General features: G+C 39.0%; 1 pseudogene; it reads left to right on the plus strand.

Annotated features, from left to right (window-relative positions):
• Positions 1-12,557: 12,557 nt before the first annotated feature.
• Positions 12,558-13,148, plus strand: LOC116100840 (annotated as a pseudogene).
• Positions 13,149-24,042: the final 10,894 nt, after the last annotated feature.

The raw sequence follows: 24,042 nt of genomic DNA on the forward strand, positions 1-24,042 counted from the left end.
TGAGGGAATATAGGATGGAATTAAGAGGCGATTACATGTACTAAAGCAATAGATTAGTGTTTAAGAGTATGTTGGACTCTTGCAGAGGACCTGGGTTCAGCTCTCAGAATCTTCGTTACCACCATCTATCAAGTCTAGGAATTCAGCACACTCTTCTACCTTCTAAAGGGACTTGGCATATGGATGATACACATCCTTAAAGAGAATTTAAGGAATTACTCTCCTCTACCCAGTCTTGAATTTATAATGTCTGTTTTATGACAGCTATAGAATGAATAACAGATTTTACTGATATGCATATTAGTCTCTGCTTTCCTACTTTACCAAGGAACTTCAACAAGAAAATAGTAGATTTACCACATCTGGACCATGAGAGTCATTGCCACCCAGTCCTCTCTGATTGATCCCTATCTAACACTCAGAAAGTTCTGTGTCCTAATATTTTTCAATCCATAGTTTCTTTATCTTTTACTTGTCTATATGGATTCTGTATTCAGGACATGTAGTGTTTACTTCCTAATAAGTCTCCTGGAATGATAGATGTTAAAATTATCTAAACATTCCACTGGACACCATCTGTCACCACTTCCATTTCTCAGCCAATTCTCTCTTTATATATTTTACATTAGTCAATTGATATTACAGAACAACTTCCATTTTGACAATCTCATGCATATAACATAGAGAAACTATAAACCCCTGTTACACACCTTTATCCCATTTTTTGTTTGTTTGTTTGCTTGCTTTTAATTAGATATTTTCTTTATTTACGTGTCACATTTCCCAGTTTCCCCTCAAAAAAAAAAAAACAACAACAACAAGAACAAAACCATGTTCCCTTCCCCCCTTCCCCTGCTTGCCACCCCACCCTCTACTGCTTACTGGCCTTGGCATTCCCCTACACTGGGGCACAGAACCTTCACAGGGCAAAATGCCTTTCTCTCATTGATGAATAACTTGGCCATCCTCTACTATACACATGCTGCTGGAGCAATCAGTCTCACCATGTGTGACTCCTTGGTTGGTAGTTTAGTCCCTGAGAGCTCTGAGGGTACGTGTTAGTTCATATTGTTGTTCATCCTAAGGAGCTACAAACCCTTCAGCTCCTTCGGTCCTTTTTCTAGCTCCTTCATTTGGGGACCCTGTACTCAGTTCAATGGATGGTTGTGAGCCTCTACTTCTGTCAGAATGGCTAGGATAAAAATCTCAGGTGACAGCAGATGCTGGAGAGGTTGTGGAGAAAGAGTGACACTCCTTCATCACTGGTGGGATTGCAAGCTGATACAACCACTCTGGAAATCAGTTTGGCGGTTCCTCTGGAAATTGGACATAGTTCTACCAGAGGACCCAGCTATACCACTCCTGGGCATATACCCAGAAGATGCTCCAACTTGTAATAAGGACACATGCTCCACCATGTTCATAGCAGCCTTTTTTTATAATAGCCAGAAACTGTAAACAACTTAGATGTCCCTCAGCAGAGGAATGGATACAGAAATTGTGGTACATCTATACAATGGAGTAGTGCTCAGCTATTAAAAACAATGCATTTATGACATTCTTAGGGAAATGGATTGGTCTGGAGAATATCATCCTGAGGTAACCCAATCACAAAAGAACACACATGGTATGCACTCTCTGATAAGTGGTTATCAGCCCAGAAGTTCGGAATTCATGAAGTGCAATCCACAAACCACAAGAAACTCAAGAAGAAGGAAGACCAAAATGTGGACAATTCATTCCTTCTTAAAATGGGGAACAAAATACCCATGGAAGGAGTTGCAGAGACTAACTATGGAGCAGAGACTGAAGGAAGGATGATCCAACCTGATATAGCTGTCTCCTGAGAGGCTCTGACAGTACCCAACAGTATCCCATTCTTAATGCTTCATAAATGACACTCACCACAAACCCTGCTTTTCCAATTAACTAACCTTAATGTTCACAGCTTCTCATTCTTCCATTGACATAATCCTGCTTTGATCTAGTTATAAGATTTTGTGTGTGTTCTCTATTTTCTGAAAAGTGCTATTCTACAATCCTGGATGAGATTGAGTTTCCTTGAGTCTACAGCTTTTTGTTTCACTTCCCACATTTAAACTTAAGTACCAAAATACCTCTAGAAAAGGAATCACATGGGTTTGTACAAGGTTGGAATCATTTGGAGTCAGATGGTAATTTGAGTGTTTTGGTAGCCACAAAATGCCTGTTGCTTAATAAATGCTGAATAAATGGTGGTGCTCAATTTGTTTCTAACAACACCATGAAAAACTTGCACATTGTAGTGTGCAAAGTGATTTCCCAAAGAATAGAGAGCCTTTCTTTCCTGGGTTAAAGAGATTTGGTACCACTATACGTGTACTGTCCATAGCTAAATAGTGGGATTTCATGTCATTAATCAAAGGGAAAACAAAGGCCTTTCTTCTCTGATTGTTGGGGCAGTTATGAGATTCAAGTGCTAATATGTGATAGTTCTTTCCCTGCTATATTTATTTTTTGTTTATATTTACAGTTTTTCACTTTAACTTTGTGATGGTCTGTATGTGATGGTGGTGGTGGTGGTGGTGGTGGTGGTAGTGCTGGCGTGTGTGTGTGTGTGTGTGTGTTTGTGTGTGTGTGTGTGTGTGTGTGTGTGTGAATTCAGGTCATCAAACTTAGTGGCAAGCAATTTTACTCAGTTTAGTCACCTTGATGGCTTTTTTTAAAATTTTCAAGGTCTATCTACTTTAATTAAGGCATTACAGTATGAGAAATTTTAAAAAAAAACATAACATGCCTATACAGCACCTCATACTTTTCTGTTTTTAACTTACCTTGCTTTCTTTTCACCCTTGCTTAACACCTTTCATTGGAAAGTATGGCATAGTTTTATAGCTGACAGTGAAATATGAATAGTTGAGTAGTGTAATGGTTTGTCCAAGGAGAGGCACTATTTGGAGGGTGTGGCCTTGTTGGAGTAGGCATGTCACTGTGGGTCTGGGCTTTAATACCTCATCCTAGCTACCAGGAAACCATATTCTCCTAGCAACCTTTAGATGAAGATGTAGAACTCTCAGCCCCTCCAGTACCATTACTTCAGAGACACTACCATTTTCCCACCTTGATGATAATGGATTGAACCTTTGAACCTGTAAGCCACCCCCAATTAAATGTTGTTCTTGTAAGAGTTGCTGTGGTATCTGTTCACATCAGTAAACCCTAACTCAGATGAGAAAATACTTTAAAGCATCTCCAAACCACCCCATCTCAGCAGGGAAGGAATCTAGGTCTAGGTTTCTGGTCCCATTATCAGTCATGATAGAATTTGGTATGTGGTCACATGTTATAGAAAACTTGTCTCACTATTTCCTGACTCACAATGATGATGACTCATGTGAAAGATAGTCCAGTCTACAATATATATGTAGTGTGATCTTTGACTTTCTACAAGTTCTACTTAAAGATCCATGCCTAACAACCAATGGTTCTGGAAAGGCACTTATTGCAGAGTTTATCCCTTGTAAATCTTTATATATAATAAAATTACAATATGCCAAGTTCACTTGTTTTTTTAATGAGTTTAATTTCACCATGACTGGAATTTCACCCAAATGGTTCATGATAATTTTAAGATCTAATTACCTTTAAAAGAGGATTAAAAATTTATAGTGGAAATCAATTTATTTCCTAATGTTTGTATGTCATAGTTGTTACATTTGTACATAGTGTTACAGTGTACCATCTAGTAAGTTCCCTATATCATTTTCTGACCCCAAATCACTTTATTTAATGTGATGGAGAATATAAGCATAGAGCATGGAAGACAGAATCATATGACTTGAGTCAACACTAATTTGGGCAACCTGTTTGATATATATATATCATATTCTCTGGGTTCAATGTTAATTGTAAGTAGCCCTTACAATTTATGGACATGAGTGTGATGATCTAACTGCCTCCTCAGACAAGTTATTTGTAAAACAAAGCTAATGGTGTTACTTTCCATGTTATTGTGGTTTTTTTTATTTTATCCATTTAGAGTGAAGCTGGCACACAGTCATGAAAATTATTATTGGCTACATGAATTTTAAAAAGGAAGATTTTTTTGACATATGTAGGAATTCTGTACTAGTAATACTTGTTAGAATCATTCTAAATACCTTAAGATAACCTCCAAGTAGTACACAAATATACCAATGAAATTTGGAACAGCAAATTAAGATGCTTACTTAAGCATCATGTGGCAGACACTGAGAGTCACATGAATAAACTAAGTCTTTATAAGATTCTTCAAAGAACAGATTCTATGCATATATTCTAGGATTTCTCTTTCTCAAGGCCTCCTTTACATCTCTGCTCCTTGGATGATAAATGAGGGGGTTCAGGGTGGAGATCACCACTGTGCAGAATAGAAATACTACTGTGCTCTTATTAGTTGAATAGCTGGAATTTGATATCATATAAATAAAAACAGTGGCTCTACAGTAGAGTGTAGTGAGTTGATCTGATGTTGCTTGTATTCTAATGCTAAATGCTGGCTTTCAAGATGTGGTAGCTCACAACCAGTCAATTCTCAAGAACATCAAGTGAAGCTATGCTAAACTTGGTCCTTAACTTAACTGGTCAATAAAAGGATAAAGCCTGTGATTGGGTAATGGAGGGAGGTACTACTTGAGGATTCACTGTGTGTGCGTGGAGGGGCTATTGCAGGTAGAGGAAGAGAAAAGGAAAGGAGACATAGGTGGAGTGTTGCCTTTAGTGGAAATGAAAAGTGAGTACATGGCCAGAAGAAACAGGAAGTAACAAAGAAATTTATACCTGTTGAATAAGTTAGAATAGCTCCAAACATGCTCAGTCTGGATTACAGATTACAAATAAAATGCCTGGATTAATGTCTTGTATATGGGCTCACTAGAATTATAAATTCATTTTGCAATAGAGAGTGACTACAGTGATGTGGGAGGTACAGGTGGAGAATGAATTACAGTGGCTCTCATTGGAGTGTGTCTTCAGGATGGTGACGAGGATGTAGATACAGGAGGTGGCTTTGACCAACACTGTCACTACAATAATGGATCAAGCAGAGATGGAGGGAATGATTCCAATAATGGAGATATCTGAGCCAGACAGCTTCAACATAGGGAGAAGTTACAGGAATGATCTGTCTGATCTGCTCCACAGAAGGACAGACTTAAAAACAGGTAAGTGTCTAATCACTTACACAGCCTCCCACATAGGAAGCCCAACTAAGAGCAAGCATATATGGGAGACATATATATGAGGGTAGATTATGGATGAGAAGATGGCCATATAGAGGTCATAGTTCATGGCATCTAGCAGGAAGCACTCAGCTGTCACAAAGCTGACCACAAAATTGAGTTGGGATTCATAGGCATGCACAAGAAGGGATCTTCCATGTAAAATGGATCCTATCAGCAATATGGGTATACCTGATCTGAAAAGCACAATGTTCACAAAAGCTAAATGGCTAAGGAACAAGTGTATAGTACTGTGGAGCTGGGGACAGATTCTTACCAAATTGTTTATACTGATTTTTTTTTACTAAGGTGACAATGTATAGTCCAAGACAAATCACAAAGATGATTATACAAAGTGTATAATCAACTGTTAATCCCCAAAAGAATGAATTTTATCATGGTAATATGGTTTCCAGGCTCCATTACTTGTGTGAATTGTCCCTGTTGATAAAAATGAGTAAATCATTTGCCTGCAAAATTTATAATGTCTTTGTAAAGAAAAATGTAAATCAAAATGACTCTGAGATTCTACCTTATAGCCTTCAGAATGGCTAAGATCAAAAATTGAAGTAACAGCTCATTATGGCAATTATATGGAGCAAGAGAAATATTTCTCCTTTGCTAGTGGGAGTACAAACTTGTACAACCACTCTGGAAATCAATCTGGTAGTTCCTTAGAAAATTGGAAATAGTTCTACCTGAAGACTCATCTATATATACCACTACTGGGAATATACCCATAAGATACTCCAGTATATAACAAGGATATGTACTCCATGATGTCCATAACAGCCTTATTCATAATAATCAGAAACTAGAAGCAATACAGATGTTCCTCAACTGAAGATTGGACACAAAAAGTATGGTTCATTTACACAATAGAATACTATTCACCTTGATGATAATGGATTGAACCTCTGAACCTGTAAGCTACCCCCAATTAAATGTTGTTCTTGTAAGAGTTGCTGTGGTATCTGTTCACATCAGCAAACCCTAACTCAGATGAGAAAATACTTTAAAGCATCTCCAAACCTATAGTTCAACCCCATCTCAGCAGAGAAGGAATCTAGGTCTATGTATATATATATATATATATATATAAAGTATATATATATATATATATAAAGTATATATATATATATATATATATATATGCTCTATTGGATATAGCGTTGGTTAAGGTCTTTTCCCATTCTGTAGGCTACTGTTTTGTCCAGTTGATGGTGTCCCTTGCCTTACAGAAACTTTTTAGTTTCATGAGGACCCATTTTCTAATTGTTGATCTTTGTCAAGAACTATGAATGAGGAACAACAAATGATTTTAGAACCCACGGGATGTATCCCACTACTCAGCATAACCGCAATGTGTGTGCTTCAAGAGGCAGAGCCCCAAGTATTACATGTCCTGCCAGCTTGATGCTGCTGTGGGGTTTTTCTTTGCTTGTTGCCTTCACATTCCTCTCAATGTAAGAGTTGTATGAAAACTCTAAGGGGGCTTCCAGCCCATCACTGGGCAGTATCATTGGCACTCACAATAATAGTATTTGATCTTTTTCAAGTATGCTGCTAAAACAGAAAAAATAAATCAGTTACTACCCTCAGAAAAATTAACTTAGAGGTGTAGATTGTCAGGAATGACCACCACACTTAGAAAGAAAGCATTTGGAAAAATAAATAGTGAAGTTAGGTTGTGATATCTTTCCTAATGGCTACAATATAGAAAATCTTATGAAACAATTTGAAATTCAACAAAAAATACTTTCTAATTTTTTCTTATTTATTTTCCTTATTCAACTTTACATTCCACCCTCTGCTCCCTCCCAGTCACTCCCTCCTACAATGCTCACCCCTTCTTCCCTCCCCTTCTCCTCAGTGACTACCCTTGGAAAGATCTAACTTAGAGATGTAGATTATCAGTAATGACCACCACCCTTAGCATTTGGAAAAATAAATAGTGAAGCTGAGCTGGTGGGTGAATTTTGGAAAACAATCTGTGAGGTGCTGAGAAGAAAGTATATTCTTTTCTATTTGGGTGAAATGTTCTGTAGATATCTGCTAGACCCATTTGATTCATAATGTCTGTTAACTCCATTATTTCTCTTTATTTTCTGTTTAGTGATGAGAAGAAGATACATCTTTTGTGTATAAATGGAATGTTCTATAGATATGTTAGGTACATTGATTCATAATGTTTGTTAGTTTTTTAATTTCTTTGTTTAACGTCTGTCTCTATGACTTGTTTACTAGTGAGTCAGGTATTGAAGGCTCACACAATATGTGAGATTCACTGTGTGATTAAAGTCTTAATAATGTTTCTTTTTTAATGTGAGTGTCCTTGAATTTGGGGCATAGATGTTCAGAATTGAGACATCCTCTTGATGATTTTTTTTCTTTTCATGTGTATTACGTGTCTTTCCCCATCTCTTTTGATTACTTTTTTGTTGAAGGAATATTTTATTAGATATTAGAATGGCTACTCCAGCTTGTTTCTTGGTTACATTTGTTTTGAACACCTCTTTTCAGCCCTTTATTCCAAGGGACTATCTACCTTTGTTGCTGAGGTGTTATCTTGTATCCAACAGAATAATGCATCCTGTTTATGCAACCACTCTGTTTGCTTGTGTTATACCATTGGTTTAATTGACTCCACTGATGTTGAGAGATATTAATGACCAGTGACCAATGATTGTTAATTCCTGTTATTTTGATATTGTTGGTAGTAGTGTGTGTGTATGTGTGTGCATGTGTGTATGTGGTTGTGTGTGCGTGTGTGTGTGGGTGCTTGAGAGAGAGACAGAGAGAGGCAGAGAGACAGACAGAGAGAGACAGAGAGAGAGAGAGAGAGAAAGAGAGAGAGAGAAGAGAGAGAGATTCTCTATTTTGGTTTTACTGGTGTGAAATTATTTATTACTTATATTTTCTTGGATATAGTTAATCTCATCGAGTTGGAGTTTATTTCTAGTATACACTTGGACTGAATTAGTGCAAAGGTATTATTTAAATTTGGTTTTCTCCTCTTATGATGACTGAAAGTTTTGCTGGATATGGTAGTCTGGGCTGACACCTGTGGCTTCTTAACATCTGTAAGACATCTACTCAGGCCCTTCTTGTTTTTACAGCCACTTATTGTAGGTCGGGTGTAATTCTGATAGGACTGCCTTTATATGTTTCTTGGCCATTTTCCCTTGCAGCTTTTAAAATTCTTTCTTCTGTACATTTAGTGTTTTCATTATTATGTGGTGAGAGGAGTTTCTTTGGTGTTCCAAAATATTTGTTGTTCTGTAAGTCCCTGGTATGTTTATAAGCATCTCTTTGTTGAAGATATTGACTGCATCATTGAGTAAGACATCTTCTCCTTCTATTCCTATTGTTCTTAGGCTTGGTCTTTTCATAGTACTGCTAATTTCCTGGATGTTTTATGTCTCAAACATTTTAGATTTGGCATCTTCTATAATTGATATAGAAATTTCTTCTATCATATCTTCTATGCTTGAGATTATCTTTTCTATCTTTGTATTCTGTTGGTGATGCTTGCATTTCTAGTTTCTGTTCACTTACATAGGTTTTCCATCTCCTGTATTCTCTTAATTTTTTTTTATTTCATGCGTGTGTGTGTGTGTGTGTGTGTGTGTGTGTGTGTGTTTCTGTATTTCTATTTTTAGGTTTTGAACAGTTTATTTATTTCCCTCACATATTTGATTGTATTTTCCTTATTTCTTTAATGGATTTATTTATTTCTTCTTTAAAGGTCTCTATCATCTTCATAAGATTGGACTCAAAGTCATTTTCTTGTGCTTTGTCTGTGTTAGGATATCCACGACTTCTAGCAAGATAGGTAGACACTGGTGGTTCCATATTGCCCTTGCTCTTATTGATTGTGTTCATATGCTGCCATTTAACAATCTGAGTTTTGTGGCTCTTATAGGATTAGATACTGATTTCTGTGTTTATTTTCATTTGACGGGTGTTTTGGAATGTTTTCCCCCTTGGTTTCTCTTTCTTTTCTGTCTTCTGGCCTGAGTGACCTGATGTTCTAATAAGTAATGAGTCTTCAGGTCAGGTAGGATGTCTTTCCTAGGTTATTTGTGACCTGTGTAGCATCTGTGATTTTAGGTGCTAAAATTCCCTCTGAGGACTCTGTTACCATCATGGCCTGGAATAACTTGTGCCAGATCAGTCTCTTGGAAAGCAGACAGAGTTGTGGGCTGGAAAATGGAGTCCTGGGATGAGGTATAGTTCATTGCTGCTGGGTATGCTTCAGGGGAAACTTGGCAGGCAAAGGCTGGGAGCAGGGTCTTTCCTGGTTTTTCCCTGATGCCAGCCATCCTGCAGGAATGCAGACAGAATTGTGGGCCAGAAACTGGAGTGCAGGGAACAGGGAGTAGTTTATCAGTATTGTATGTACTTTATGTGGGGTTTTACTTAGTTTTCTTAAGGCAGTGATTCAAAAGAAGCATTTCTATTTTCCATGTAAGTTTAACCATGGAGTAATAAAATTACTATAGAAAGTTCTTTCCTGTAGTACATTGAGCTCTCTCTCTCTCTCTCTCTCTCTCTCTCTCTGTGTGTGTGTGTGTGTGTGTGTGTGTGTGTGTGTGTGTGTACATGCACACTTTGATGCATTTACATGAAATAGTCTAGTACTTTTGTTATTTAGTCAATTCATTATGACAAACACAAAGATATTGTGTTTTGAAGCAGTCCTAAGAGCTATTATTAGTTTAAAAAGGAAAAAATAACGTTAAGAAGCCATACTAAAAGTACAATAAAGATGGGAGAAGGCTATACTTACTTATATGAAACAATCACAAAAGAGAAAATAATTCTAAAGCATTTTGTCAAATATGTGGTTCCTGGACTAAGTGTGTTTTTTTCCTTGCAGATTATCTAGCTTCCATTTCCAGTACCTTCATGGCTCATAACCATCTGTAACCCCTATTACAGGGGTTCCAAAGCTTTTTTCTAACATCCTGTGATATTCATAAACATGGGGAAATATTTTATTTACCCCTTATGGTACTTTTACCAACTACATAATAACACTTTGAAAAAAGATTTGTTAATTACAAATCCTATCATCTTGTGTTTTCTTTTAATTAAAGAAAAGTCCATTGTATGGGGAGGATTAGGCAGACTTGCCAGGCTGGACTCTGGAGAAGGATGTGCAGAATTTGGGTTGATATAGAGGTTGGATGCAGTGTTGAATCCTTAAGTTTCTTTTTATTTTTTTATTTTTTATTTATTCTTTAATCACTTTTTTACAATCCAGATGTTATCTCCCTCCCAGGCCACCATCCTACTGTTCCACATCCCACACTTCCCCCACCATCTCCAAGAGGATATCCCCACCACAACCAGATCTCCCCACTACCATTCTCTAACTTAGTTCAGACCTGGGAGTCCTCTGCTGTATATGTGTTGGGGGCCTCATATCAGCTGGTGTATGCTGCCTGGTTATTGACTCAGTATCTGAGAGATTCTGAGGGTCCAGGTTAGTTGAGACTGTAGACCTTCCTACAGGGTTGCCTTCCTCAGCTTCCTCCAGCTTTTCACTAATTCAACCACAGAGATCACCAGCTTCTGTCCATTGGTTGGGTATAAATATCTGCATCTGACTCTTTCAGCTGCTTGTTGGGTCTTCTGGAGGGCAGTCATGATAGGCCCTTGTTTGTAAGCACACCATAGCATCAGTAATAGTGTCAGGCCTTGGGGCCTCCCCCTGAGTTGGATCCCAATTTGGGCCAGTTACTGGACCTCCTTTTCCTTAGTCTTATCTGCATTTTGTCTCTGCAGTTCTTTCAGACAAGAACAATTCAGGGTCAGAGTTTTTGACTGTGAGATGGCAACACCATCCCTCCACTTGATGCCCTGTCTTTCTACTGGAGGTGGTCTCTATAAGTTTCTTCTCTTCACTGTAGGTCATTTCATTGAAGGTCCCTCCCTTTAAGGTCTCTCATCTCCCAGGTCTCTAGTACATTGTAGAGGGCCCCTACCTCCTACCTCCTGAGGCTGCCTGTCTTGATTCCTTCTGTTGGCCCTCAGGTCTTCAGTCCTGTTACCCCCCCAAATACCTGATCATGTTCTCCTCTTCCCCTCCATGTCCCCTTTCCCACACAGGTTCCTCCCTTTCTCCCCCCTCCTGTGATTACTTTCTTCTCCCTCCCAAAATGGATTGAGGCATACTCACTTTGTCCCTTTAGCTTGTTAGCCTTCTTGAGTTCTGTAGATTTAACCCTGGGTACTTTGTACTTTTCTGGCTAATATCCACTTATTAATGAGTACATGAATGTTCTTTTGGGTCTGAGTTACCTCACTCAGAATGATATTTCTAGTTCCATCCATTTGCCTGAAAAAGTCATGATATCCTCATTCTTAATAGCTAAGTAGTATTGCATTGTGTAGATGAACCACATTTTTTTTATCCACTCCTCTGTTGTGGGACACCTGGGTTGTTTCCAGCTTCTGGATATAACAAATAAGGCTGCTATGAACATAGTGGAACATGTGCCCCTGTGGCATGGTGGGACATCTTTTGGGTGTATCATAACTGGGTCTTCAGGTAGATCTCTTTCCAATTTTCTGAGGAACCTCCAGATTGATTTCCAGAGTGGTTGTACCAGTTTGCAACCCCACTAGCAATGGAGAAGTGTTCTCTTTCTCCACATCTTCTCCAACATGTGTTGTCACCTGAGGTTTTGATCTTAGCCATTCTGATTAGTGTAAGATGGAATCTCAGGGTCATTTTGATTGGCATTTCTCTGATCACTCAGGACTTTGAACATTTCTTTAAGTGCTTCTCAGCCATTCAAGATTCTTCAGTTATGAATTTTCAGTTTAGTTCTATACCACATCTTTTGATTGGGTTGTTTGGTTTTTTTGGTGGTTAACTTCTTGAGTTCTTTATATATTTTGGATATTAGCCTTCTATCAAATTTGAGGTTAGTAAAGATTTTTTCCCATTCTGTATGTTGCCGATTTGTCTTAATGACTATGTCCTTTGCCTTACAGAAGCTTTACAGTTTCATGAGGTTCCATTTATCAATTCTCCAACTCTGTGCTTTCTTTCTCTCTCTCTATAGAAAAGTAACAGGCAAATAAAAAAGAAAAAGACAAACACAAATAAAACAAAATGACAAAAGAAACAAAGTAGAGCATAGAAATTCACACACATGCACTGGCATATGCATTCATGCACACACACACATACATACACACACGTACAATCTGAAACCATATCATAAAATCAGAATACCAGTGAGATAAAGAAAAATGCCTAAACATATCAATATAAGAAAAAACATGCTCTTCCTGTTCTCCACCATGGCGCAAGATCAAGGTGAGAAGGAGAACCCCATGTGGGAACTTCGCATCCGCAAGCTCTGCCTCAATATCTCTGTGGGGGAGAACGGAGACAGACTAACCCGGGCGGCCAAGGTGTTAGAGCAGCTCACAGGCCAGACCCCTGTGTTTTCCAAAGCTAGGTACACCGTCAGGTCCTTTGGCATCCGAAGAAATGAGAAGATCACTGTTCACTGCACAGTCCGTGGAGCCAAGGCAGAGGAAATTCTGGAGAAAGGCTTGAAGGTGCGGGAGTGTGAGTTGCAGAAAAATAACTTCTCAGATACTGGAAACTTTGGTTTTGGCATTCAGGAACACATTGACCTGGGCATCAAATATGACCCAAGCATTGGTATGTATCTACAGCCTGGACTTTTATATGGTGCCGGGTAGGCCAGGTTTCAGCATCGCAGACAAGAAGCGCAGAACAGGCTGCATTGGGGCCAAACACAGGATCAGCAAGGAGGAGGCCATGCGCTGGTTCCAGCAGAAGTATGATGGGATCATCCTTCCTGGAAAATAAATTTTATCCAAAAGGCCAATAAAATTTTCTCAGAAATAAAAAAAAAAAGAAAAAACATTATTTTATTTTCTGTTGTATTGGCCATCTACAGCTGGGCACATGTAGTTTGTGTACCCAGTGAGACTCCCTTGATGACACTATATTTTTCTTTGTGCATGGTTGTTAACTTGAGAGAACCCCTTGGTTGGGGATAGAAGTGAATGTCTACTTCCCCATCTAACCAACAGGGCTCTATATGGTTTGTATCCTGCCAAAGTCCCTGTGGATTCATATGTATAATCAGTCCTGCCATGTCAGGAAGACACTCTTTCCTTGCTATCACCCATCTCCTGGGGTTCTTATTTCAGCCTCTTCTGCATAGCTGGATATCTCTAATGAGAGACATTTGAAGAAGATATCCCATTTAAAATTGAATGTTCCAAAGTCACTCACTCTCTTTATTTGTTTAGTTGTGGGTTCCCTTCTGCTAAAGGAGGAAGCATTTGTGATGATGGCTGAGTAAGACATTATATATGGATACAGTAGATGTCATTAGGCATCATCTTACTGACATGTTTCTTCAGCAAAACAATAGTATTTGATTTTCCCGTATTGGCCTATCTAATCTCAGATTCTTAATATCAAGTGCCACATGTATGTTCTATCTCAAAAACTAAGCTATAAATTCAATCTGATAGTTGTTCGTCACTCTCAGGAGAGTTTTTTTTTTTTTTTGCCAATATTGTACTAGTGTGTCATGCAGGTGACAAGAGTGAAGGCTCCAAATAGCCACCAGCTTTTTTTCTTTGTATTCGATGAGGTTTGTAAGGGTTGTCACCCTTACATGTATGTAAGGTCATGTCACCAATATGACATGACCATCATGATGTAGATGGCAACCAATAGTATTGGCAATATCTTCAGTTGTTTGGGGTATTAATCAGCCTCCTTTGGCCAGTGAGAAGAGATGACTAGTTGGGACTTTCTTCATCCCCATCATATTGTAACTCCATTTAGGTGTGTTTTATATATGTATATATTTTAAAAAAAAAAAACTTCTACTGTAGTAAGTTTCCATATAACTCCACAAATGTACCTTAGTGTTAGTTGTCTCTCCTCCAAACCATCTATTAGCATCCTCTTTCCTTCTCTGATCCCCTTTTATCCTCTAATTCCAATTTCCTATATTTTTCTCTCTAACTATATATTCTATTTGAATTTCCTTGGGAGATTCTTTCCACACTCTAGTTCCTTACACTATACAAAATCTCTGCGTTTATTCAGATAGTAGCCTGTCTATTGGGGCTTAAAATCTGCCATGTGAATATAAGAGAATACATACCATATTTGTCTTTTGGGATGTGGATTATCTTATCAGCATTTTTTTAGCTCCATCTATTTACCTGTGAATTTTATGTTTTTGCTTTTCAAAACTGCCAAATATTCTATTATGCCAATGTATCAATTTTGATCTATTCATATATATATACATATATACATGAATATATGTACATATTATTGGAGAATCAGAATGGAGGTAGGACTTCTTCAACTGAATTCTGATGATGCACAGGCTAAAATCAGGACAGTCCTCGTTTTTCAACAACCGGCTTTGCTCGGGGTTTATTAAAGGGAATTTTGAAAATCTGGAATGCATAAGACAAGACAACTTGTGGATGCTTAATTTAATAAAAAGGAAGGAAGCAGAAGTATGATGACTGTAGTCAAATATTTAAGGGCTTTGTATGGAAAGTAGATGTTTTATACCACTAAAATCATGGTACAAAACTGGTAGGACTTTAAACTGATTTTTAAAAAGTAGAGTTATCATCAATTACTATAAGCTACCTGTAATCAGAGTAGCTTCAACATATGTAAGGAAGAGTTATCAATAAAGATATAGATTATATTCTTTAATGGGCTACAGTTGTTGGTTTACTGCATTGCACAATTCCATAGCTAAAGACCATGATCTAGCCATCAAAGGAGCTAAATTATTATGCAATATAAAGGAACTATTTGAAAAGGTAAAGAAATTAATTAATGTATCCTTATGCTACTTCATAACTATGTTTACAATTTCTGGTACATGCTTTAGGAAATATTAAAAACTGATCATGCTGTTAGAACAGAGCTCTGTCCTTATGATTGCTGTAATTAAGGACCATGGATAAAATAACTCAACATTATAGGAAAGCAATTCTTTATTTTCCATAATTTATTTTTTTATTCACATTACATCCCAATCACAGCTCCCCCTCTTTCCTCTCCTCCAAGTCCAGCCCTTGCTAATCCCTCCCCCACTATCCTCTCCCCTTCTTCTCAGAGAAGGGAAGCCCTACTTCAGTACCAAACCACTCTGGGACATCTAGTCCCAGCATAACTAAGCACTTCTCCTCTTACTAAGGCCCACCTAGGCATTCCAGGTAGGGGAAGGGGATACAATTGTAGGCACAGAGTCAGAGATACTCCCACTCCAATTGTTAGAGAACCCACATGAAGACAAAGTTGTACATTTGCTAAAAAATATGTGATCAGCCTAGGTCCAGCCCATGCATGCGCTTGGTTGGTGGTTTGGTATCTGTGAGGCACAAATGGTCCCAGGTTAGTTGACTCTGTAGGTCTTCTTGTGGTAGCGTCCTTGTTCTCTCCTGTTCATTCAATTCTATCCTTCACTCATCCACAAGACTCCCCAAGCTTCACCTGATGTTTGGCTATGGGTCTCTGCATCAATTTCCATCCAATGATGGATAAAACCTCTCAGGAAACAGTTATGATAGGTTCCTGTCTGAAAGCATATCAGAGTAATGTTAATAGTGTCAAGGGTTGGCTCTCTCCCATGAGGTGGTTCTCAAGTTGGCACAGTCATAGGTTGGCCATTTTCCCAGTCTTTGTTTAATCTTCTACCCTGTGTGTCTTGTAGGAAGTTAAATTTTGGTTTGAAGATTTTGTAGGTAGGTTAATGTCCCCCTTCTTCCACTGGAAGTCCTGCTTGGCTACAGGAGATGGCCACTTCAGTCCCTTTATCCACTGCTCATAAGAACTTCACCTATACTCATCCCCATAGACTCCCTGTAACCTCCTTCATCTCAATTCTCCAGCTAATTCCAGAGATAGCTCCCCTTGATTTACATTCCACTACCAGCTCTCTTCAACCACCTCTGCCCTCACACATAATTGGCAACCCCATAACCCTCATTGCCCTCCCTCCCAGACAGTTTCCTCTCTCCATCCACCTCTGATGGCTATTTTGTTTCCCCTTCTGAAAGAGAAAATCACACATCTTCTCTCGGGCTCTCCTATTACTCAGTTTCTTTGGGTGTGTGGATTGTAGCATGATTACCCTGCACTTTATGGCTAATGTCCACTTATAAGTGAATACATACCATACATGTCTTTCTGGATCTGCTTTACCTCACTTAGGATATTCTCGAGTTCCATCCATTTGCCTACAAATTTAATGATGCCCTTGTTTCTAATAGCTGAATAGTAGTCTGGAACTGCCTTGAACTCATGGACATAGGAGACAAATTCCTGAACAGAAGACCAGTGGTTCAGGCCTTAAGATCAATAATAAATAAATGGGACCTCATGAAACTGAAAAGCTTTTGCAAGGCTAAGGACACTATAAATAGGACAAATTGGCAGCTTACAGAACAGGAGAAAATCTTCACCAACCCTACATCTGACAAAGGACTAATATCCAAAATATATAAGGAAGTCAAGAAATTAGACATCAACAATTCAAATAACCCAATTTAAAATGGGGTAGAGGAATAAACAAAAAATTCTCAATAGAAGAATCTTGATTGGCCAAAAAATTACTTAAAGAAATGGGCAACGCTCTTAGTAATCAGGGAAATGCAAAATGAAAGGATTCCGAGATTCTATATCACACATGTTTGAATGGCTAAGATGAAAGCTCAAGTGACATCACATGCTGGAGAGAATTTGGAGAATGAGAACACTCCTCTATTGCTGACGGGAGTGCAAAATTGTATAACCACTTTGGAAATCAATTTGGTGGTTTCCTAGAAAAATTCAAATAGTTCTACCTCAAGACTCAGCTATATAACTCCTGATCATATACAAAAAAAGATGTCCCACTATACCAAAGGAACAGTTGCTCAACTATGTTCATATCAACTTTACTTGTAATAGCCAGGACAGGCAAACAATTTAGTTATCCCTCAACTGAAGAACTGATTAAGAAAATGTGTTACACTGACACAAAGACATATTTTTTCAGTTAGTAAAATAATTCTTGGAGAGAACAAACATAGAAGTGAGAGTTAATTCAAAAATAGTAAGTATAGATTATGGAGTTCCCTGTTTGGTTTATCTGATGCAGTATATCAGTTGTGAAGCTGACTCAGCAAGGTGAGAAGCATTAACTAGTGATATTAAACAGAGTGCAAAATTCTAAATGGAAACACTACTATTTATGCCCCCAAATTAAAATAACTCAATGATTGTGAGTTGACTTGAAAATTATGGATTCCTGAAAATCCAGCTATACCACTCTTTTCTGCTGGGACAGACTGCTAGCTAGTCTGCTCCCCAGAAGACAGCATATCCTAAGGCATCCCAGAAGATCTGCTGCACTCAGAGCATTTGGTAAGAACCCTCCTGAAGTTCTACAGCTGCCACTGGGAAGCCAGTGGACTTGGGACCCATTACCCACCAAAACCCCTGCACACCAAATATCACTCCCCTTCTGCCTGGTTCTTTCTACTGGAACAGACTGCTAGCTAGTCTACTCTCCTGAAGATACCACATTCTGAGGCATCCCAGGAGATCTGCTACACTTTAGGCATCTGACACCACAGCCAGAGAGATCCCAGGAGATCCACTGGACTCAGGGTAACTGACATTAGGCACCCCAGGAGATGCTTTGCACACATGGCAACTGAACAACTGTTGCCAGCTTGTCTGCTCCTCTGAAGACACCACAGCTTGATGGTATCCCAGGAGTTCCTCTGTATACAGGACAACTGGGCAACCAACACCACTGTCTGAAGACCTTTGGAAGCTCTATAGCATGCATGACAGCTGACCCAACAGACTGGAAGCCTCCCAGGAATTCTGCTAAACACAGGGAAACAGAAACCACAGTCCATAGCCCCCCACTAGAAAACATCTTCACATAGAACAACAGCTTGACTGTTCCTCTGAAGTTTCAACAGTTTGAAGGCCTCCCAGGAGATCTACTGCAGCCAGAGAAAAAGATTACCAGCTTCTTTGACTCTCTAAATCCCCCTTCCTACCCCACCTCCCACACCCCCCCCCCAGTTAGAAGTACCCATAGTATGACTGCTACAGCCAGGGCCACAGGCCTACCAAAAGACTTGAAGCAACCCAGGGACAACAGAGGCAGATTCCAGACAGAGTCACCCAGACCAGCAAACACCAGGGGTAACCAAATGGCAAGAGGCAAGTGCAAGACCATAAGCAACAGATGCCGAAGTATGTGGGCATCATCAGAACCCAGGAAATCTGAGGAAATTCAAAAAATATCATCAGATCCTACTACAAAACCCTATACTTAACTAAACTGGAACATCTAGATGAAATGGATGAATTTCTAGATAGAGTCCACATACCAAAGTTAAATCAAGAGCAGGTAAACTATTTAAACAGGCCCATATCCCATGAGGAAATTAATGAAGTCATTAAAAACCTCCCAACCAACAAAAGCCCAGGGCCAGATGGATTTAGTGCAGAACTCTACCAGACCTTCAAAGAAGACCTGATACCAATATTCCTCAATCTATTCCATAAAATAGAAACGAAAAGAATACTACCTAATTCCTTCTATGAAACCATAATTACTCTGATACCTAAACCACACAAGGATCCAACCAAACGAGAAAATTTCAGACCAATCTTGCTTATGAACACTGATGCAAAAATGCTTTAAAAAGCTCTTGCAAACCAAATCTAAGAACACATCAAATGTGTTCACTATGGTCAAATAGGCTTCATCTCAGAAATGTATGGTTGGTTCAACATACAAAAATCCATAACATAATCCACTATATAAACAAACACAAAGAAAAAAATCATATAATTATCTCCTTAGATGCAGAAAAAGCATTTGACCAAATTCTATATCCATTCATGTTAAAAATATTAGAGAGATCAGAAATTCCAGGCCCCTACCTAAACATAATAAAAGCAATATACTTCAAACCCACAGCCAATATCAAATTAAATGGAAAGATACTTGAAGCAATCCCACTAAAATCAGGGACAAGACAAGGATGCCTACTCTCCCCATATCTATTCAATATAGTACACGAAGTGCTAGCTTGAACAATAAGACAACAAAAAGAGATCAAGGGGATACAAATTGTCAAAGAAGAAATAAAGGTATCACTATTTGCAGATGATATGATTGTATACATAAGCAACCAAAAAAAATTCTACCAGAGAACTTCTCCAGTTGATAAACAACTTCAGCAAAATGATAAATAGGTTGAGAAAGTAATTAGGGAAACAACTCCCTTCACAATAGCCACAGATAATATAAAATATCTTGGGATAACTCTGACCAAACAAGTGAAAGATCTGTATGACAATAACTTCAAGTCTCTCAAGAAAGAAATTGAAGAAAATCTCAGAAAATGGAGAGATCTCCCATGCTCATGGATTGGCAAAATTAACATTGTAAAAATGGCAATTCTACCAAATGCAATCTACAAATTCAATGCAATCCCCATCAAAATCCCAAGACAATTCTTCAAAGATATGGAAGGAACAATTCTCGAATTCATCTGGAAAGGCAAAAAAAAAAAAACAGAATAATGAAAACAATTGTTAACAATAAAAGACAGCTGGGGGAATCACCATCCCTGACCTCAAGGTCTACTACAGAAAAATAGTGATAAAAAAAAAAAACTTGCACGGTATTTGTACAGAGACAGAAAAGGTTGATCAATGGAATAGAATTGAAGACCCAGAAATAAAACTACACACTTATGCACACTTGATCTTTGACAAAGAAGCAAAAAATATACAATGGAAAAAAGGAAGCATCTTCAACAAATGGTTCTGGTCTAACTGGCTGTCTATATGTAGAAAAATGAAAATAGGACCATATTTGTCACCTTGCACAGAGCTCAAGTCCAAGTGTATCAAGGACCTCAACATAAAACCAGATACACTCAATATAATAGAAGAAAAAGTGGGAAAGAGACTCAAACTCATTGGCACAGGGGCAAATTTCCTAAGCAGAACTCCAATGGTTCACACTCTCAGATCAAAAATTGATAAATGGGACCTCATGAAACTGTAAAGCTTCCGTAAGCCAACGGGCATAGTTAATAAGACAAATCAGTAACCTACAGACTTGGAAAAAAATCTTCACTAACTCCATATCTGATAGAGGGATAATATCCAAATATATATAAGGAACTCAAGAAGCTAACCACCAGAAACACAAACAACTCAATTAAAAATAATGAGGATAGAGCTAAACCAAGAATTAGCAACAGAGGAATCTGGAATGGCTGAGAAGCACTTAAAGACATTTTCAGAGTCCTTAGTTATCATAGAAATGCAAATCAAAATGACCCTGAGATTCTACCTTACATCAAACAGAATGGCTAAGATGAAAAACCCAGGTAATAGCACATGCTGTCCAGAATATGGAGAAAGAGGAACACTCTTCCATTGCTTGTGAGACTGAAAACTGGTACAACCATTCTGGAAATCAATCTGGAGGTTCCTTAAAAAATTGGAAATAGAGCTACCTGAAAACCCAGCAATGTCACTTTTGCAGATATACCCATAAGATGCTCCACCATACCACAGGGGCAGGTTACATTATGTTCATAGTGGCTTTACTTGTGATAACCAGAAACTGGAAACAACCCAAATGTCCCATGACAGAAAAAAATGATATAGGAAATGTGGTTCATTTACACAAAGGAATACTACTCAGCTGTTAAGAATGAGGACATCCACTTATGTATTAGTCAGGCACTGTCAGAGCCTCTAAGGAGACAGCTTTATCAGGCTCCTGTCAGCCAGCACTTTCTGGCATCCACAATAGTGTCTGGATTTGATGATTGAATATGGGAAGGATTCCCAGGTGGAGCAGTCTCTGGATTGTCCTTCCTTCAAGCTCTGCTCCATAGTTTGTCTCTGCAATGCCTTCCATGGGTATTTTGTTCCCTCTTTTAAGAAGCAATGAAGTATCCACACTTTGCTCTTCCTTCTTCTTGAGTTTTTTGTGGTTTTAAGAAGTAGAGGCTCACAGCCATCCATTGGAGACTGAGCACAGTGTCCCCAATGAAAAAGCTAGAGAAAGGACCCAAGGAGCTGAAAGGTTTGCAACCTTAAGACAAACAACAATATGAACTAACAAGTACCCTCAGAGCTCCCAGGGACTCGACCACCAACCAAAGAGTACTCATGGTGGGACTCCTGGCTCCAGCAGCATATGTATAGCAGAGGATGGCCTAGTTGGTCATCAACAGAAGGAGAGGCCCTTGGCCCTGTGAAGGTTCTATGCCCCAGTGTATGGGAATGCCAGGGCCAGGTAGTGGGAGAGGGTTTATTTTTTTCTTTTTTCTCAGACGGGAAACCAGGAAAGGAGATATCATTTGATATGAAAATAAAGGAAATATCTAATAATAATAAGAAGAAGAATGAGGACATCATGAGTTTTGCAGGCAAATGGATGGAACTATAAAATATCATCATGAGTGAAGTAACTTAGACCCAAAAGGACATGCATGGTATGTACTTACTAATAAGTGTATATTAGTGCCCCTGCCCAAAAACAGAGTACAGAATACCCAAGATACAGTCCATAGAATTCAAAAAGACCAACAAGCTAAAGGGCCCAGGTTAGTATTCCTCAGTCCCTCTTGGGAAAGACTAGAAAGCAAGCACAAAGGGGGAGTGGGGAAACATAGGAAGAAAAGGAGATGGCCAGGGCTGGGAGAGGGGAAAATGATCTGGTATTGGGCAGGGGAAAAGTGCTGAATCCCTGGGGCCAGCAGAAAGAATGGAAACAGGCAACCTCGGGAGTAAGGAGGTTGGAGGAAACCTACAGAATGTACCAGAGATCTGGGTGGTGACTCTCAAGATTCAAAGGGAGGGACCCTAGATGTAATACCCTACAATGTGGATAGGGACCTTATAGAGCCCACCTCCAACAGAAAGGCAGAGCACTGAGTGAGGAGGGATGAAGTTGCTATCCCACAGTCACAACTTTGACCCATAATTTTTCCTGTTTGAAAGAACTGCATGGATAGAAATAGAGGGGAGCCTGAGGAAAAGAAGGTACAGCAACAGGCCCAAAGTAGGGTCAAGCTCAAGGGGAGGCCCCAAGGCCTGACACTATTACTGAAGCTATGGAGCACTCACAAAATGGGACCTATCGTTACTGCACTCCGACAGACCCAACAAGTGGCTGAAAGAGTCAGATGCAGATATTTGCACCCAATCAATGGACCCCTGTAATTGAATTAGGTAATACCTGGAAGAACCTGAGGAGGAGGGCAACTCTGTAGGAGGACCAGCAGTCTCAATTAACCTGGATGCCAGAGATCTCTCAGACATTGGATCACCAACCAGGCAGCATTCACCAGCTGGTATGAGGCCCCCAACACATTTACAGCAGAGGACTGCCGGGTCTGAATTCAGGCAGAGAATATGCACCTAACCCTGAAGAGACTGGAGTACCTAGAGAGTTTAGAAGTCTTGGGATGGGGCATGTGGAGACATCCTCGTGGAGACAGGTGTTGGGGAGGAAATATGGGATGTGGAACAGTCAGAGTCAGAGAACAGATTGGGAGGGGAATAAAATCTGGAGTGTAAGAAAATTAGGAAAAATTAAATATGTTTTTAAAAAAGAATAGAATAATGGGATGAATAGATTCTGAGCTAGTTGGGCAATAATCCAAAACATTTGGCCAAGGTATTTGTCAGTATATTGAAGTTTCAGAGTTGTTATCCTAGGAGCTTGAGAAAAAAAAAAAACTAGCTTACAGAAAATTCCATATTACATGCATTAAATGAAAAAAGCTAAAGTAACTCATCTTGTATTTATGGTTTAACCCCTATAACCTGAAGTATATTTATACTTATAATCAATATCTCACCTGACATAATTATTTTGTGATTGTGAAGATAATGATCTTAACATTTAACTTGAAAAACTTGAGGATAACCTATGCCATGTGATATTCTTTTTTATTAATAATTTATTTATTCATGTTACATTCCATTCACACCTCCATTACTCCTCTCTTCACAGTTCCACAGTCACACCCACTTTCACCATTATTTTCTTTGCCTTCTCCTAAGAGAAGAGGAGGCCATCCAGGGGTACCAAACCACAGTAGCACATCACATCCCAGAAGTACTTAAGAATCATCTCTCACTGAGGCCAGACAATGCATCCCAACCAGCAGAAGGGGATTGAAAGGAATGCAACAGAGTCAGAGATAGCCATTAGTTAGGGGCTTCAATTATTAGAGAACACTCATGAAGGCTCAATCTCTTTGAACCCCCATGCATCCAGGTTAGTTGGCACTGTAGATTTTCTTTTTTTTTTTTAAAGATTTGTTTATTTATTATATGTAAGTATATTGTAGCTGTCTTCAGACACACCAGAAGAGGGTGTCAGATCTCATTGTGGATGGTTGTGAGCCACCATGTGGTTACTGGGATTTGAACTCTGGACCTTTGGAAGAGCAGTCAATGCTCTTACCTGCTGAGCCATCTCATCAACCCCGCACTGTAGATTTTCATGTGATGTTTTCTGACCCCTCCAGCTTTTTTTATCCATCCTCTCATTTTTTTCACAAGATTCCCCTAGCTCTCCCTAAAATTTTGCTATAGGTCTGTGCATCTGTTTTAATCCACTACTGTATGAAGCCTCTCAGAAGACAGTGATGCTAGGCTCCTGTCTGCAAGCATAGCAGCATATCATTAACATTGCCACAGCTT

The sequence above is a fragment of the Mastomys coucha genome, unplaced genomic scaffold (assembly GCF_008632895.1).
Source record: "Mastomys coucha isolate ucsf_1 unplaced genomic scaffold, UCSF_Mcou_1 pScaffold21, whole genome shotgun sequence".
In the NCBI taxonomy this organism is placed as follows: Eukaryota; Metazoa; Chordata; class Mammalia; order Rodentia; family Muridae; genus Mastomys; species Mastomys coucha.